Genomic DNA, 19,123 nt, shown 5'->3' with positions numbered 1-19,123 from the left:
GTTCTCTAGCTTCTCCTGGAAGGGAGCTACAACCCCCTTGGCTCTTGTACTAGCTGATGTACTAGTACGTAGGTGCTAACCTACAGAAGGCCACAACCTTCTCTTTTCTTCAGGGACCACATTTCATAAATTTTCAGATTGGATCCATCAATAACATCAATCAAACATCAAATATATCTGCATCAACCAATCTCCTTTTCTTCAATAAAAAATGAATCAAACAATTACTTCTCTGAATGTTGTAACCATAATACATTAACAGTAACCAGAAACCAATCCTGAACCCAGAACACTGCAGCAATAAACAAAAGTAGCTAAGACATATTTCATGAGACGTATGCTACTTCAATATGTAGAACCTACGTGCATACGCTTCTGTATTAAGGCCAACCTGCATATACGCTGTTTTGACTAAATGAACCAGCGTGTATACCCGCCTCTTCTATGCCGAACCTATGTACAGATCTATAAAAGATAATTTTCCATTTTCACTTATTCAGACATCAGTGATATCCAGATTATCAGATTTATAGATCAATTCATGTGCCAAATATAACAGATCAAATCACATATAAATATTACTATTCAAGCCTTACGATCTTGACTCATCAATAAAACTTATCCTTCTTCTAGCGCTCAGGTTCCTCCTTGGTTCAGATCCAGCTATGCACCATAACCCAATTCTAGATCTTGCTCTTCATAAGATATTAAATACTTTAGTGAATGCCTTTGCCTAATGATCTCCTTTCCATTTTATAGTGTTAGGCCTTACTCAATACCATGGACCCAATACCTGGGTTTAACACTTCAGATGAGATACCATGGTCCAAAACCATAGGTTCAAATACCAAGGATTAAATACCATGGACCAAAAAATAATTTTTCCCACACGTACGTGCTTTTCCTTACATGAAAGTGCATGCATACGTATACGCGCCCTTTGATCGGCGATCCCGCATGTATATGTGACTTGGTTAAGAGGAACATGCGTATATCTATTTTTCCATCATTCTGAGAGCTTGAACTGTGATTTTTCATTTGAGTGAGTTGCCATCAAGGACAACACCTATGTCATAGCGCTGAACCTGTGTCATAATTCCAAAAATCTCCCCCTTTGGACTTGATGGCAACCCCAAGTCACTCAAAGTCATTCTCCCCCTTTGTCATCAAGGGCAAAGGGTTATGCTCCCCCTGAGTACATGTTGAATTATCTGCTCTGCTGTCCTGTCCATGCTCCCCCTGACTGTAGGCAAGGTCTGCAAGAAGATGTTCTACAAGAAGAAACATGACTTTATACATCATAAATGACCTTCCTATCACCAAAGACTTATACATACATCCATCTCCCGACCAAGTGGGGATATGCCAATATTGACTCATCTACCCAACCAAGTGTGGATACACCAAAAGTTTACACATGATAAAACAAGAACATTACATCATCCATCCTAGGCATAGTGGGGAAACCAAGATAGGCCATTACATGACCTTGATAATAAAGGAAATACATGACATGGAGACAAAATATCTGAGACAAGACTATGATAGTCATCAGCAACTAACATTAGCAGCATTTGTCAATCATCATCAAGACTACCAACCATGATCTCCCTCTGCACCTATTCCACCTGAAAGAAAATGGACCAAGATCTTCTAAGATAATGCCAAGAATGTATTATTAGAAGTATATGCTCCCGTTGAACCTGTGCCAGATGGTCTCTGTCAGACCCATATCAGACTCTTTTCATCCTTAGTCTAGCCCCACTATTTGTCTTCAAACCAACATAAACGCGATTGTATCCACAGAAACAAGCGTATGTATGTGGATACGCTTCATCAAACTCACGTACAACCACTATTCTTTGAAATAGATAATTTCAACAGCAAGATGATGCATCAACTACTCCCAGCTTCTGTCTGAGGTATTCAAATGTCTCCCTGGGTAGTGGTTTGGTGAATATATCAGTAACCTGTTCCTTGGAGGGAACATACTCCAATTTGACCTTTTGTTTAAGCACTTTTTCCCGGAGAAAATGATATTTGATAGGTATGTGCTTGGTCTTCAAATGCATGAGTGGATTCTTTGAAATATTGATTGCACTTGTATTATCACAAAAAATGGAGATAGGTGGAGTACAAATGATTTGAATATCTTGCAATGTTTGCATCATCCAAAGGAGTTGTGTGCAGCAAGATGCAGCAGCCACATATTCTACTTTAGCTGTAGATAATGCAATTAAGCTTTGTTTCTTGCTGAACCAAGATACTAATCTAGAACCCATAAAGAATGCACCACCATTAGTGCTTTTTCTGTCATCCACGCTTCTTGCCCAATCTGCATCTGTATATACATGAAGGGTGAAATTTGTATCTCTAGGATACCATAAGCCATAATTTTGTGTTCCTTGAAGATATTTGAAAATCATCTTAACTGCCTGAAGGTGTGATGCCTTTGGATTTGCCTGGAATCTTCCAACTATTCCTACTACATTCATGATGTCTGGTCGGGTACTTGTCAGATAGATCAGACTACCAATCATGGATCTATAGGTTGGTTGATGTATTGCTGCTGATTCATCATTTGCGTTGGGGCTGCATCTTGTTACCATAGGGGTACATATTGGTTTCGAATCCTCCATCCCATATTTCTTCAAGAACTACTTGAGGTACTTGGTTTGTGATAGAAAAATACCGTCTTTGTTTTGTTGGATTTGTAAACCAAGAAAATATGTGAGCTCACCAAGTAAGGAAATTTCAAATTCTTTTTGCATCACCAAAGCAAAGTTTTGACTCATGGTTTCTTCATTGCTACCAGAGATGATATCATCAACATACACAACAAGTGTTAGCAATTTATCATTGTCAATTTTTATATATAGATTGCTATATATTGATCCCTTTGAAAAACATTGTTGATGGAGATATTTGTCCAACTGAAAATACCAAGCCCTTGGAGCCTGTTTAAGGCCATAGAGAGCCTTTTTGAGTCTTCATACAAGTTTTGGATCATTTCCAAGGATGAATCCATTTGGTTTCTCAATGTACACTTCTTCTTCTAAGTCTCCATTTAGAAAATCAAATTTCACATCCATTTGATATACTTTGAACTTATGAAAGCTAGAAAGAGCAAGGAACATTCTTAAGGCATCAAGTCTAGCAACTGGTGCAAAAGTTTCTTCAAAGTCTATACCTTCTTTTTGAGCATACCCTTTACAAACAAGTCTGGCCTTGTTTCTAATAACATCTCCATTCTCATTCAGCTTGTTTTTGAATATCCATTTTGTCCCTATGACATTCTTATCATTTGGTCTAGGAACCAGCTCCCAAGTGTTATTCTTTTCAATCTGCTCAAGTTCTTCATTCATGGCCTTGACCCAACATTCATCTTTGCATGCTTCACTTACATTTCGTGGTTCAGTGGAGGAGAGAAATGCTAGATAGCTTGAAGCTTTTGAAATATTTCTTCTTGTTTGTACACCTACCTCTTTATGCCCTAAACTTTGAGTCTCTGGATGATTCTTCTAGACATACCTGGATGGAGTCTTTTCTTCTACCCTTATCTGTTCTTCTGGTGCCTCATAGGTTTCTTCTTCATTATAAGTCTGATTTGATGTTGAAGGATAGTCCTCATCATCTTCAAAATCTTCGAATTTTACCTGCCTTGGAATGTTTGCTTCTTCATCAACCACTACATCAATACTTTCAACAATTTTTCCAAGTCTCTTATTGTAACACTTATATCCTTTGCTTTGGGAAGAGTAACCAAGGAGAATTCCTTCATCTGCTCTAGGTTCAAACTTGCCAAGGTTTTCATCAGTTCTTTTGATGTAACATTTGCTTCCAAAAATTTTGAAGTATTTTACTGTAGGAGTTTTACCATACCAAAGTTCATGAGGAGTTTGAGTGTTGTTCACCCGGACATTTGTTTTGTTGAGAATAGTAATGGAAAAAAATGTAGCTTCACCCCAGAAGGTTGCGAGAGTTCCAAACTCATCAAGCATAGCTCGAGCCATTTGTTGAACCATTCTGTTCATCCTTTCCACTACTCCATTTTGCTAAGGAGTCCTTGCAGTAGAGAATTCCCTTCTTATTCCATGTTCTTCACAAAAATCGAAAAATTCATCCGAGGTAAATTCCCATCCTCGATCAAACCTGAGGCATTTGATTCTATGATCTGATTCATTTTCAACCAAGGCTTTGAATGCTTTGAACTTTTTGAAAGCTTCGTCTTTATGCTTTAGAAGTCCTATCCAACACATCCTGGAAAAGTCTTCAATGAATAATATGAAGTATTCTTCTCCTTGAGGTGACTTTTTCTTGGATGGACCACATAAATCAGTATGGACAAGTTCAAGTGGCTTACTAGCTGATCCTTCCTTCTCAGGAAAATTAGTTTTGGTTTGCTTACCAAACTGACATGATTTGCATATTGTATTGTCTAGAATTCTGATGTCAGGGAGATCACACACTGCCTGATATTTGCATGCTTTCCTTATCTGAGAGAAGCTTAGATGCCCCAACCTTCTGTGCCATATCCAGTGTTCATCATTCTTGCTTAGATAACATTTTTGTTGTCCTCCCTTGAGTATGTATAAATTATTTGGAGTTCTTATGCCTTTGATCACTATTTCTCCTGTATCAAGCTCACGAACAATACATCCATTTGATCAAAATATTACCTCATTTCCTTGATCACGCATTTGAATGAAACTCAATAGATTATGCTTTAAGCCATCAACATACATAACATTTCCAACTTTGACCTTTTCTTTCAAAAGAACAGAACCTTTACCTTTTATGAGTGTAGGGGTGTCATTTCCAAATGAGACCTTCCTTTCCTTTTCTAAGGCACTATATGACTGAAGTTTTTCTTTATCACCTGTCATATGTTTTGAGCAACCACTGTCGATGTACCACTGATTTTCCTGTCCTTCCGCATATAAGGCTATACCACATCTTTCTGGTTGTGGTTCTTTCTTTCTCCATGTTTTGGAACTCAATGAAGCTTGCTCCTTTTGAGTTGTTTGCCTACTCCTGCATTCAGAATCTTCATGACTGAAGTTTTTGCAAATAGAAAATTCTATTTAATTTTCAATAGAAAAAAAGTTATTGTAGGTCCTTTTCATGATCCCAGTCACACTCCTTTGATTTCATGCTTCTCTAGTCATGATGGTCTTATAGGCAACACATTGAGCCGCTTTGTGTCCAAAGTTATGACAAGAGAATCATTTGCCATTGAAGAAATTCCTGCGATTATCAAACCTACCATCCAGGTGATTGTAGTTTCCATAGACATTCATTCTTGACGCAAATTGATAACGATTTACCTACGGTTGGTTATAGCTTCTGTTCATCCTTGAAGTAGATTGCCCCTGATTTACTTGGTGATCTCTGTTCATCCTTGAAGTAGATTGATCCTGATTTACCTGGTGATCTTCTTTATGCCTTTGCTATCGATTGTAAACCTATTCACTTCTCCTTGCTGCATCAAGATAGCTTTTGGAGGTGGATGGATGCTATGCTTGAGATGCTTCTTCAGAATATCCAAGACTTGTCTTGATTAGAGGAGAAAATTGCACTTTGATAATCTTATCTAAGGTTTCAGATCCTTTAGCAAATCTAAGATTAAGAGCTTTTGTTTTCTCAATATCTTTTCTAAGTCCCGCAATTTCATATTCTAACTTTTCATTGTGTTTTTCCCTTTCAGCAAGTTGGAATGTCAGAGTATCTATGATCATACTCTTTTCTTCTAAACAGATTTTAAGTTTAGAAATTTCTTCATAGAGATCATTTTCATCTATAGCATCCAAGAAATCATCATCTTCAAAAGCCATCAAAAGTCTATAATCATTACATTGTTCATCTTCATCACTAATTTAAAATCCATCATTGTCTTCATGAGTATAATAGCTCTTCTTACTTACATTATGTTTTCTGTTCCATCTAACTCATTCCTTACCTTTGTGAAGCTTATCTTTATGAGGACACTTGGCTGCATAGTGACTGACTCTTCCACAAGCAAAACGTTTAAAAGGTAGCTTACCTTTGAATCTTCCAGAACCCCGTTGAAGGTTCTTGACAGATTTTGATTCTTCCTCTCCTTCTGACATATGTCCTGACTCATTGTAATCTCCTTTTCCCGAAGCTTTGAATGCGGTTTCTCTCCTGTCTGATAGTCCCCCTTTTCTTATTTCAAAAGTAGTTAGGATCCCGTGCAGCTGTGACATGGTAATGCTCTGTAGATTCTGCTTTTCTTCTATGGCAAAAACTTTTGATTCAAACTTAGAAGACAAAGATATTAGAACCTTTTCAACCAAAGTAACTTCTTTTATCTCTTCACCCAGGTTTTTCATACGATTAACAATCTCATCTATACGTAAGAAATAATTATCCACACTTTCATCATTGTGCATTCTGAGATTTTCATATTGAATTATGAGAGATTGTAGTTTTTCACGTTTTACCTGATCGTCTACTTCATAGCTTAGAACGATCTTGTCCCATATTTATTTTATGGTTTTGAGCTGCATAACCTTGACAAATTCTGATTGAGATAAACTCCCTAATAGAATATTGACAGCCTTTGCATTTGTTTCATGCTGCTTCTTACCAGCTGTATCTGTAGGAGTTGCTGATGGAAATGTGTATCCTGCTTCCACGATATCCCAAACTTCTATACCAAGAGATTGAAGATAGGCTGTGATTCTTACCTTCTAATAGACGAAGTTTCTCCCATCAAAGATTGGTGGCCTGATAGATGCCTCTTTTTCGTAGTTTCTCATGATGATAGATCTTCCTTCAAGCAATCAAGCTTCTTCTAAAGGACCTGCTCTGATACCAATTGTTGGAAATAATACTGAGAGGGGGGGTGAGTCAGTATTATCAAATCAATTATTTTTCATTTCACAATCAGATTTTCATACACTACTTTAGTTAAGGGAAACTGCGTATATACGCTAGTGTGGCTAAAGAAACCATCGTATATCAGTAAAATTATAATTCATTAAATGTTGATCTTTAATCAGTGCATCAGAACTTCATTAACCATAAGAATAGTAAACAAGTGCAGTAAAAAATAATAGATCATCACACACATGGACACAAGATATAAGGTGGAAACCCAATGTGGGTGAAAACCACCTGCTGCAATCGTCTCTATCTTATTTTAATAAGAAACCTCTTTTTACAATTTTTGTATTGGTGTAGACTTATACCAGTATGTAGGCTTCTACTTGTAGAAGGCTACAACCTTCTCTCATTCTCCATCTTCTCTTGGAAGGGAGCTACAACCCCCTTGGATCTTGTACTAGCTGATGTACTACTACGTAGGTGTTGACCTATAGAAGGCTACAACCTTCTCTTTTCTTCAGGGACCACATTTCATAAATTTTCAGACTGGATCCATCAATAACATCAATCAAACATCAAATATATCTGCATCAACCAATCTCCGTTGCTTCAATCAAAACTGAATCAAACAATTACTTCTCTGAATGCTATAACCAGAAACCAATCCTAAACCCAGAACATTGCAGCAATAAACAAAAGTAGCTAAAACATATTTCATGAGATGTACGCTACTTCAATATGTAGAACCTACGTGCATACGCTTTTGTATTAAGGCCAACCTACGTATACGATGTTTTGACTTACTGAACCAACGTGTATACACGCCTCTTTTGTGACAAACCTACGTACAAATCTATAAAAGATAATTTTCCATTTTCACTTATTCAGACATCAGTTATATCCATATTATCAGATTTATAGATCAAGTCATGCGCCAAATATAACAGATCAAAATCACAAATAGATATTACTATTCAAGCCTTAAGATCTTGACCCATCAATAGAACTTATCCTTCTTGCGCTCAGGTTCCTCCTTGGTTCAGATCCAGCTATGCACCACAACCCAATTCTAGATCTTGCTCTTCATAAGATATTCAATACTTCAGTGAATGCCTTTGCCTAATGATCTCCTTTCCCTTTTATAGTCTTAGGCCTTACTCAATACCATGGTCCAAAACCATAGAGAATCAATACCATGGACCCAATACCTGGGTTTAACACTTCGGATGAGATACCATGGTCCAAAACCATAGGTTCAAATACCAAGGACTAAATACCATGGACCAAAAAATAAGTTTTCCCACATGTACGTGCTTTTCCTTGCATGAAAGTGCATGCATATGTGTACGCGCCTTTTGATTGGTGATCATGCGTGTATACACGACTTGGTTAAGAGGAACATGCGTATATCTCTTTTTCCTTCATTCTGAGAACCTGAACTGTGATCTGTCATTTGAGTGAGTTGCCATCAAGGACAACACCTGTGTCATAGCGCCAAACCTGTGTCATAATGCCAACATCAGGAACCATTCTGGCAGCCCCCATGCTCCCCTTTATGTCTAGGTTAAGTCTACCAGATCTTAACCAGTTGATAAATGACCCCATACACCATGATGCTAGTTGGCCCTCTATGACAACTAAGCTTCCCTCAGACATCCTAAAGTTTGAGGGTATTGTTGGAGAGGATGCTACCAACCATGTCTAATCCTTCCACTTGTGGTGTTTGTCCAACTCCATAATTGATGACTCCATTCATTTTGGGCTATTCCAATGCACGCTCATTGGAGACGCTATAAAATGGTATGTAGACCATCCCTCCACCTCTTATTCTGTTTTCGCAATGCTTACTAAAGAATTCTTATCCTATTTCTAGTTACCTCTCTGGTATGACACTGGTACTAAGCTTTTGACAACATTCTATCAATCCTCTACCACTCACCTTTTTGACCATGTTCAAGAGTGGCGTCAAAGGCAGAGCACATGACGTGCCCCACCTTTCGAAGACTGTGTATATCTAGATTAGTTTCTTAAGAGCCTTTTATCCCCCATTGGGAAATATGTCACGTCCCATTTTCCTTAGACCGAGGAAGAAGCTTTCTAGACTGCTTTGAGATATGATCTGATTTATGCACAATCCAGTTATGTCTATACCATCATTGACCTCCCATGTCCTGGAAGTGCCAATCGGATGAGGACATCTCACTTCACTGACGGTATCATTGGATCCCTTTCACACTCTTCACCATATACTTAGCAGAGTTATGTCTATCCACAAGGGGGGTACCAGTTCCTCCAACACTTATGCCACTCCTGCTAGCAACATGTTTCCACAGCCTCAACTTGTCTACCAAACTGTTGCTCCTTCTTACACACAGCCTAGTGCTCCAACCCCTCAGGAATTAGCACTGCAGCATCCCATGCATCCTCAGCCCCAGTAACCACCCCCCCAAGGGCTAGGTGTTTGCATAGTAGAGATACCAATCCCCAAAATTCAAAGAAAAAGAATAAGGGGAAGGGTAACAAGGGTAACCAGGGTAACCAACCTAGTGAACCCTAAGAGAACTAGACTAACACCAACAACCAGCAACAGGGTGGCTAGCCCAAGTAGAACAAGGCTATTCATATGAACAAGCCTTGTACATGTTGTGGTGTACATGGCCACTATACACATGAGTGTCCTCTTTTACCCCAGATGCACCAGATGTGGGAAGCTCAAGCAACTTCTCGTGGCCAACAATCGCCTCAGAATCCTACGCCACCTCAACCGACCGTGCTCACAAATCCTTTCCCTCAGCAAGGTTTTGTTGCTGCTCAACCCCAGCTAGGTCAAGCAACCCACCTTCCCCAACCTTCTAGTCCCGATGACTACCAGTTCTTGATGATGAACTCTGATGAGGTTAACCCATCCCATATCAACCTACAAACTCAGTTGCATCAATATGACAAGCCCTCCACTTTGTCAGCTGCCGAGTCAAATATCAAAGTGTCTGTTGAGCCTCTTACGACACTGAATGGTCCTTTACAAATCTCTCAACCCAAAATTCAGGCCATTCCCAAGATCCCAAAAGGACCATCATGCCATAATGCAGCTTCTAACAAAGCTACCCATACATACAGTATAGTAGACAACTTGGTGCAATCACTTGCTGCAATGTCGACACTGGAAGGCCTCCAGTCGTGCTCTTCCCAAAATAAAGCTATACTAACTTCCTTGGGTGTAATGGATCCTTGCGATAATCGTTTGATTGTCTTCACAATTGATACATCAAAGCACCCCCCATTACCTTCATCTGTTGCTTTCCAGATACCAATTAGATTTTGTAATTCCATCATCTCCAAATGCATTATTGATGAAGGTGCATACACCTATGTGATGTACGATTTTGTTTGGAAGAAACTCAAGTCACCTGAGTTTTCCCCCTCCACCATCACTTTGCGTGCATGGGATGGAAACTCCTCCCATCCCCTTGGCATGTACCACAACTGTCCAGTGACCCTTGCGAGGAAGACTGTCCATGTTGATATCAAAGTCATTGATGCCCCTTTGGATTACAACATCCTCTTAGGTCATAGTTATACATATGCCATGTCACATGTCGAATCTATGGTGTTCTGCAATATGTGCTTCCCCCATGAAGCGAAGATCAATGTCATTGATCAATTGAATTACTACATGCTGACATCTATGACCTCCCCCGAGTCCATCATCTCATCGATGTCTAACAACCAGCCTTCAACTCCTTGCACCAGTGTCTCGAAGGGCTACCCTTAAGCAGTTTGGTACACCTGATCAATAGCTAGCTCTGTAGCACCCTGTTGTTACTCTTCCAGACGAACCCTCTGGACGCACTCCCCTAGGACCTCCTCCATTTGTGGGTGCCTCTCCTATGTTTCCTCCAGGAACTATTCCTCTAGGTCTTAACTATCCAGGAGCTATTCTGCAGGGACATTATCTTTCCAACCAAATACCTTTCTTGTTCCCCCCTCTGGGAATTTTTTTTGTACCTGTCATGGCTTCACTAGTCCTTCCTAACATGACTCTAGGGATCCAATTATGGTACATCGATCCCCCTATAAAAACTCTGCTTGGTTAGCCAAAACTGTATCACGCTTTGACCCTGGTTCAACCGGTCCCCATAACCCTTGCCGCTGCTTCAGTTCCATCACAACCTAAACAGGAACCAGTTCCTATTGTGAAAGCATTTGGCCAGGGGGGCAAAGCCAAATGGAAATATTTGAAGGACAATGCTCCCCAAGCTCCTCCAGCCCCTAAAGCCCCAAAGATGACACCCCCGTGCACTTTGTGTGAAGTCGTTGGGCACACCACCAACAATTGTCGTGAGCTTCCTCAACTTAAACCTTTGGTTCATGACACATTCCCTGAGTTGAATATTATGGTATTCCATGTTAACATACCGGTCCCACATAAGAAACTCAAAACGCTTCTCACAAACCATCCTTGTGGCCTATGTGATTGTTGGGTGCAAGAATTGCACTTAAGAAAACTCCTCAACACTTAATTGGCAACCTGGGGGTTTTGTAAACTTAGAGCCGAACCACAGGCAATGCCAGAAGTGGTATGAAATTTTCCTATTGTTAATCCTACTTCTAAAAGAAAATGTTATAGAATCATACAGAAAATGATTTTAAAGGCAATCAACACCAAATCAACTCTAGTGCGGGAATGTAAAAGAATAATTTGCAGGGAAATCAAGTAAAGGAACTTTCACACAACTGGAAGCAATCTTAAATGATGAAATGAAATATTATTTTTATCTCCAGTATAGATGGATCACAACTTGACAAGTGGGCCCTTGTAGAGATCTGTTTCCCAATTGATTTTCCTTCTACACAAACAACCTGTTCTTGTACTATTACAATCTGCTTGCACTAGTGCAGGTACAGTACTTTTGTATAAAAGTATATTTTACCTTCCTTACTAAAGATTTATGTTTTTGTGGAGGTGCTCTAAGCCTTAGGGCTTAGAGCACTCCGTTCCTGTGACAAAGACCATCTCTTGCACTGAGACAGAGCTTCCTACACCAAAGTTTCCAATTTACTTTCGAAATAATTAAAAAACATGTTGAAAAGAATTGCAATTGCAAACTAAATTATAAGATAAATTATCTATGGAAAAGAAATTCTTCAATGAAAGTCAACTTCATCAAGCAAAAAAAATTCAGAATAATCAAAGCACCAGTCAAAGGAATTTGCATGCATCAGCTAGCTTCGGTAACTTGCTTGTAATGTTTCTGTTCTTTTTCTTAAGTCATAAAATGCAAGTGTAAAGTGTTTTTAATAATGTCCTTTCTTTATTCATATAAACATCCTCATATCCTTCAAAAGTATACTCTTAATGTTAAGAATGATTACTAGATTTAACAATACTTTTGCTTGCAGGAATAACTAAAATGATAAGCAGAAATGTAACATTTGTTGTGAAGTAAATGAATAAATTGGAGTGTAGGAAACTACATGCACTGGTACAGGAAGAATCTTCCTGCATGACCCAAGCAGAAGCAAACCAAGACAAGAATTGTAGGAAAGGAATTACAGGAAAGAAATAAGCTCAATCAACTTCCAAAGTACGGATCCATTCACACTTAACTACGAAATAAATTTAGCTCAGAACTTATGAAATAAATATAAGAACCATTCAAACCATGCAACTACAAGTAAATGTTTACATAGACCTTTTAAATAGCGAAATAACAAGGGTAAACAAGTTGGTTTGGGTGGGCCCTAGCCAACTAGCTCGTTTCCCATTTAGGAAACGAAATGAATCAACACTCAAGTATGCATAAAATGTAAGTTAGACACAGTGTGTAGATAACATGGTGAGTTCCTTGTATTAAATTGATTAGCAAATATACATGATGGCACAAATCCAGCCCAGAGCCGAGGGCAATACAAAATTACACAGTGAATGAAATTACAACTTAGATCGCTCTCTTGGTTCTTCCTACAATCTACATTTTATACAGTCTTTCAGCCTTATCCCAATTCTACTAATTATAGTATTTCCTTATTCAAGCCTTTCAGCCGAACAGACTAACAACCAATATTACAAAACTAGCTAATAGTTATAATGGAACTAGAGCTTTGTTCGCCATAGATCATCCTTGGCATGTATCCCTAATTATACGCTGCCGATATCCAACCTCAGTTAGTCCGCAAGCGAACTAGGAGTCGTGGATCAAAATGCTCGCGTGGAAGGATTCAAACTGTTATGGAGATCTTGGAGCAACATCATTGGTGGTGTAGGAATATGCCTGCATTGATCATGCTAACTCATAATTAGCACTTAGTTCTTAAATTACTTTTTGGAAATTAAACATAAGTTACAAGAGATACTAATAGGCATGAAATCTATGTAAAATAATTAATAAAGAACTTAATAAATCTTAATTATGAAATACGAAGCATATGTAGGAATAGATGATTATCTTGGAGTAGTGCAGGATTGAGAAGGTTAAGTAGAGATAAAACAAAGGTTAAATTTTATGGAAATGGGGTAGAAATAGAGCAATTTGGGACACGAACGTCCTCCCATCCCTAAGCTGTTCTGTGTCCTCACACAACATTTTACCTTCTGCAAAAAATATTTAAAAGTGGATGGCTAGCTCTCAATCCTGTAATTCAATACTTATTCTTGCTTTCACTACCTTTGGATTTTTACCTCAGGATCTTTTCAGCTGATTAGTCACCTTCTTGAGGCGTTTTTATAATTTGGAAGCCCGATACTTCCATACTTTTAGTTTTTGTTTCTACTTCTTGACCTCTGCGAGTAGCTCTACCTCGCTTTTCTTTTGCCAATTTTGCTCCTTCATGACCTGGTTTAGAGCCTCTAGGTCATGAAATTACTGCTCCAATTCTACTATTCGGTTATTGAGGTAGAGAGTAGAGGGTTCCATGCTCATATCTTCTGGTGTAAATACCTTCTCTGCAACGGACTCAAAACAAGTCCCGTCATTGTCAAGATCAAGGTCGTCCAACGTTTGCATTATGACATTGCCAAAGTTTCTGTGCCCGAGGTTTCCTTATCACCGAGGGTTTTGGTGCTATACACAGCCTTCATGCCAAGGGTTTCAGTAGCTTTCACACTCAACTCCACAGAGTTTTTAATGCCCTGTTCTTCCAATTCTTCAAGGGATTTAGTACCCTGTTCATTTAAACTAGTAGGGGTTTCAGTACCTTGTTCCTCAAAAATAGCAGGGGCTTCAGTACCCTATTCCTCAAGGACATTGAGGGTTTCAATGTCATATTCATCAAAATTATCGAGGGTCTCCATGTGTTGTGCCTCATCATCCTCATGACCCTCTGCTTGAACTTCACCTACACTCGGCGTCGTCTTCCTCTTTCTTAATTTGCGAACAAAGGTAGACAACAATATGTCGTCTTCAACATTCTCCTTGTTTACCATGGTGTGGACTGCTACATCTGCAAGCACTGAAATGTTATGATCTTTAGGCAAAACTTGGGGTGATTCGTCAATCACAATTGGAGAGCTTGACTGATTCGTCCCTAGAGAGACAATCTTCTTCCTCGTCGAGGTTCTGATTTTTCTTTTATTTGCTGAGGGCGGAGTTTTTTCGATAGACTTTTTTTTTTCTTGCACGAATGTGCTTTTACCTTTTTTCTTGGTAGGGGATGATGTCTCTGCCTTCCTTTTCTTGCTTGTACTCTTGCTAGCAGACTTCCCTACACTCCTCGCTCGAAACTCCTTCAGGAATGCCTCCCAGGTCACTCCCTTTTCTTCCAGCACTTTCTTGACAAGGATTGTGATAAGCCCATGATGATATAGCTTATTCGTGACTTACCTTGTGTTCCCACTCTACACACCCTTCGCCATTTTCTTAAAACTTCTGAGTAGGTAGTAAGGGAAATTAACAAGTTTTCTCGACTCAAAGTGCAGCAACAGTCGAAGGTGATACATGAACGCTAATGTATAATGTCCCTCGCAGGTCACAAATTTCTGCAATATGAATAGGAGGTCTCACCATTTCCTAATCATGGCACTCTGCAGAAGTCCCTTCTTCCAATCAACCTTAAGCTTTCTGTCAACCAAAAACCAATGCCATCATTTCTTCCCGAGCTGCTCCTTTTTGAACAACTGCCCCCTTGTAGTTGGCAATCTTGTATCTTGCGCAATGGACTCCTCCATGACTTTGAATTCTAATGAGCCAACCCTAACTCAGCCTCCTTCAAACATCTTTGTGAACTCCAGTACCACAGCCATGTCGAAACCATCAAACTTTTGTAAAAATGGAAGGAACCCGGATTCTTGCAATAGTGCAAGACTGTTTCGATGTTTTGCAGTCTTCTCGATCTCCTTCAAGGACGATGGTTCATTCCTTATAGGTGCCATGTTCGAATTACACTTCACAATTCTCGGTCACAACCTCAAAAGGATTTCGGTGAGTGATACCAACAATTGTTGAGAGCTTTATGTTGGAGGTTCATCCATCCTCTGTCTTTTCAGTCCCACCCAACCAATCATGATGAAAACAACTCCTCGGATTAGATGCAGATACATATCAACCTGCTACGGGTGAGAAATAATGATTGGATGTGGTGGAGGCTTATGCAGTGGTGGTGCAATGGTCATAATGATTGGGTTACGAGGTAAGATAATAATGAACAAGTAATGTGAGATTGTTTCAAGGGAGGTGAATACAGGTTATCAGACAATCAGTACTATCCCACAGTCTACCTCATAATTTAATCAAGACATATTTCAGTACTCATTAAAAAAATTAGATTTCAGAACCCAATATATCTTGCACTTTAAAAATTTTCCTAAGTCAGTAAATGATAAAACAGAGTATTAATTAAAAAATATATAATGTTATGATCTATCAATACTCATGTGTAGGGTAATAAAGTTCCATAAACATCCTTAATAAGATGCTCCTGGACTGTGTGAAATTTATTTTACACTTTCTTCCATAGTCAGTCACGTTCCTGCATTGATCCTGCTTGCACTGCACCGTGCTTGCACTGACTGCTTTCACTACACATCTTGCACCAGGGATTTTACCAAAACAAAAATTCTGATAGAATACAATTCTGTAGCTGGGATTTAAAAAAAATTGCCTCAATATACAAGAAACGTTTTATTCGCCCTCCTTTGGTGTTTCATGAGCATGCCTTCTAGATTAACTACGTCAAATTCTACAATCAATTTATGAGAGAATAAAAAAGTGGTAAAAGGGTAATTTTCAGAATGGGAAGGAACATTATAACAGGGGTTCCAGGAATAATATCACCAAGGTGGATAAACATAACAGGATGTGGAAAAAATTTAGGGGAAAAGAGGGATTTTATGAAATTGGGTTGGGTAGTTTTCTTAGAAGAAAGAGGAAGGTAATTCATCGGGGATTTTAGAAAATAAATAGTGGGAATTTCCAAAACCTGAAATATAAGAAAGGCATAGTTTTTTTTTTTTACATTGAAAATATGCCTGCACTAGTGCCGGGAAAAGTAATTGCAACAGGAATTAAGTGTTTACTTGGATAAAAAAATTCCATGCTAGTTACGCAAAACTTGGGTAAGGGCTCCGTTTCTCGAACTTGCTTCTTCCTGGTGGCAGCCAACATATCTAAAAATCAAGTAACATTCCCTTTTTATTAAAATTTTGATCTTCTTGCCAACATGCTTGTTTTCAAGTTGATCCTTCTGCAACCATGTCATTCAACTGATTACAGGAAAATTTTTTTTATTTTATTTTATTTTTTATTTCTCTATTTTATACTTTTTTTTTGTCATTTTTCTCTTTTATTATTTTTTTAATAAGGACAAGAAGGAATCAAATCTTCAATAGGTTGGTGTTACCACCTACCAACTCCTTTTCAAATTGTTGTTGGACTTGCTGCATAAAATCTCCTTTAGTAAGGGGCTGAAAATATACCTTCAATCTATGCCCATTTACCAGGAACACAGAATTCCATCCATCAATAGTTTTAATTTCTACCGCTCCATTTTCAAACACTTTGACCACCTCATAGGGTCCCATCCAGCGTGTGTGGAATTTCCCTTTAAAATATTTGAATCTAGAATTGTAAAGGAGTACCCAATCACCTGGTTGGAATTTCTTTTTCTGAATGGACTTGTCATGCCACTTCTTGCATTGCTATTGAACCAAGATGTTTTGATGAAAAAAATCCATCGGAATTCATATAACTCATTCAATTGTAGAAGATGTTGTTGCTGTTATTTAGAGAGATCTAGCCCCAATTGGACTGCAGTCGTGAAAGTTTTAATCTAGAATTCTATTGGCAAGAGGACTTATTTTCCATACACCAACTCATATTGTGTGTGTCTTGTGATGTTTCTCCAAGCGGTTCGGTATGCCCATAATGCTTCCAGTAATTTGTTAGCCCAATCCTTTCTATGAATATTTACCGTCTTTACAAGGATGGACTCAATCACCTTATTTGTGGACTCCACCTGACCATTTGCTTTTAGGTGATATGGTGTAGATTTCCTATGTCGTATCTTGTACTACTCCATCGCACCCTATACTATATTAGAAATAAACTATGTTCCATTGTCAGAAACAATTTCTCTAGGCACACCAAATCTAGTAAATATTTCAGTAAAATAAAATCAACAACTCTTTCAGTAGCAAAAGAAACAGCTTTAGCTTCTACCCATTTTGTAAAAAAATCTGTACAAACCAAAATATGCTTTTTATTTAATGATGTTGGATTTATTGGTCCTACGAAATCAATGGCCCATTTTTCAAAAGGCTCAATCATAACCTGAGGACATAAAGGCATTTCATTGGTTTTATTAGGCTGGCCAACTCGCTGACAGCGATCACACCGCTTGACATATTGTTTGGCATCCTTAAACAAGGAAGGCCAAAAATAGCTAGTTCGTAACACTTTGTATGCAGTACGCTTATCGACGAAGTGACCCCTCAAGGTTCATCATGAGAAGATTTTAAAATATCAAACACTTCCTCCTCTCTTACACATCTATGGATAATGAGATCTGCTCCGGTGTAAAAGAGATCTCCTTGAATCCAGGAATATGCAGCACTTTTTGTTGGGCATGGAATCCCCCCAAGGCATGTTTTGGGACTTAAAGCCCAAGTTTTGACCAAATATTTTTGTAAAATCTCCGCGAATTGTGGGCGAGGAGCACGAAATTATGATAGAGTCACAGGGTTGTCTGCCCTCATTTTGTAATCTAATATCGGCTTAATAGACCTACCCATCGTTTGTGGACCATGGGATTGTATAAATAGAGCGAGGCTCTAAGTGTAGAGATGAGGCATAAGAAGGATAAGAAATCTAAGTGATTGAGTAAAAAATTAAAGTGTGTCTTTGGGTCAAAGAGTAGGTGAAGGCTCTGCAGATGAGTGTGTAGAGGCCAAGTAGTCCGCAACTGAGTGCACATGGCAGGTTGAGTCTGTAACCATTGAAAGAATCAATAAAGAGAAGTTTACCATATTTTTGTGCATCTTTTTCTGTTTTAATATATGATTGGGTATAATTTGCAAGTATACTATTTATTTGTTGTGCAAACTTATATGAATATTTTGTATAACTAATTCTAACATAAGACATCCAAGTACGTGAAGGTAATTAACTGGTATAGGAAGATAAGTAAGATCTTGGGAATAGCGCAGAGCGCAGCTCTAGCAGTGCTGAAGCTCCAGAACCCCTGGTTAGGGCTACGCGAAGGCAGTGTATCAGGGTGTAAGAAGTGCACGAAGTAACTTACATGCAAGGACAAACATTGGGACCTGTCGAACCTCTCAGACATCTCAAGGGTGTGGAAAATTGGTTCTATCACCCTCCCATACTACTTCGGGTGAGACCTTAGTCCATGCTTCGTGGACTATTGCCGAAAGGGCCAGTAGTATAGGGATTTGTTTGGCTAAATAACTCCAAACCTGGGTCAGGCCCCAACAAGCCAACAAATGGTTCCGTTTCTGGGACTGGCAGCTGCATAGAGATGTCTGATGTCGTATCACTAGAATCCGAAAAAGAAAGGAATTGAAGATTGGTTGGACACGAAGATTCACGAATTCGCGGTGCAGGAAAACATGAATTCAAAACTATCAAAGGAAGAATGGTTAGACTGCTACTTATATACTAAGATCCATGAAATCTTCTTCACATCCTTCCCGACTGAGTTATACGAGTGGATAGTGAAGATAGCAGATAGCCAAGGAAGGTGTAAACTCGACAGACTTGTTGTGTGGACTCTAGAATTGGTGCGCAGATTGGATGTATCAGAAGATAAGATCACGCACGTCATC

This window comes from Pinus tabuliformis, chromosome 7 (assembly GCF_031772625.1).
Source record: "Pinus tabuliformis cultivar Carrire ecotype Pingquan chromosome 7, CPIR1, whole genome shotgun sequence".
Lineage (NCBI taxonomy): Eukaryota > Viridiplantae > Streptophyta > Pinopsida > Pinales > Pinaceae > Pinus > Pinus tabuliformis.
Note: the sequence above shows the minus strand (reverse complement) of the source record.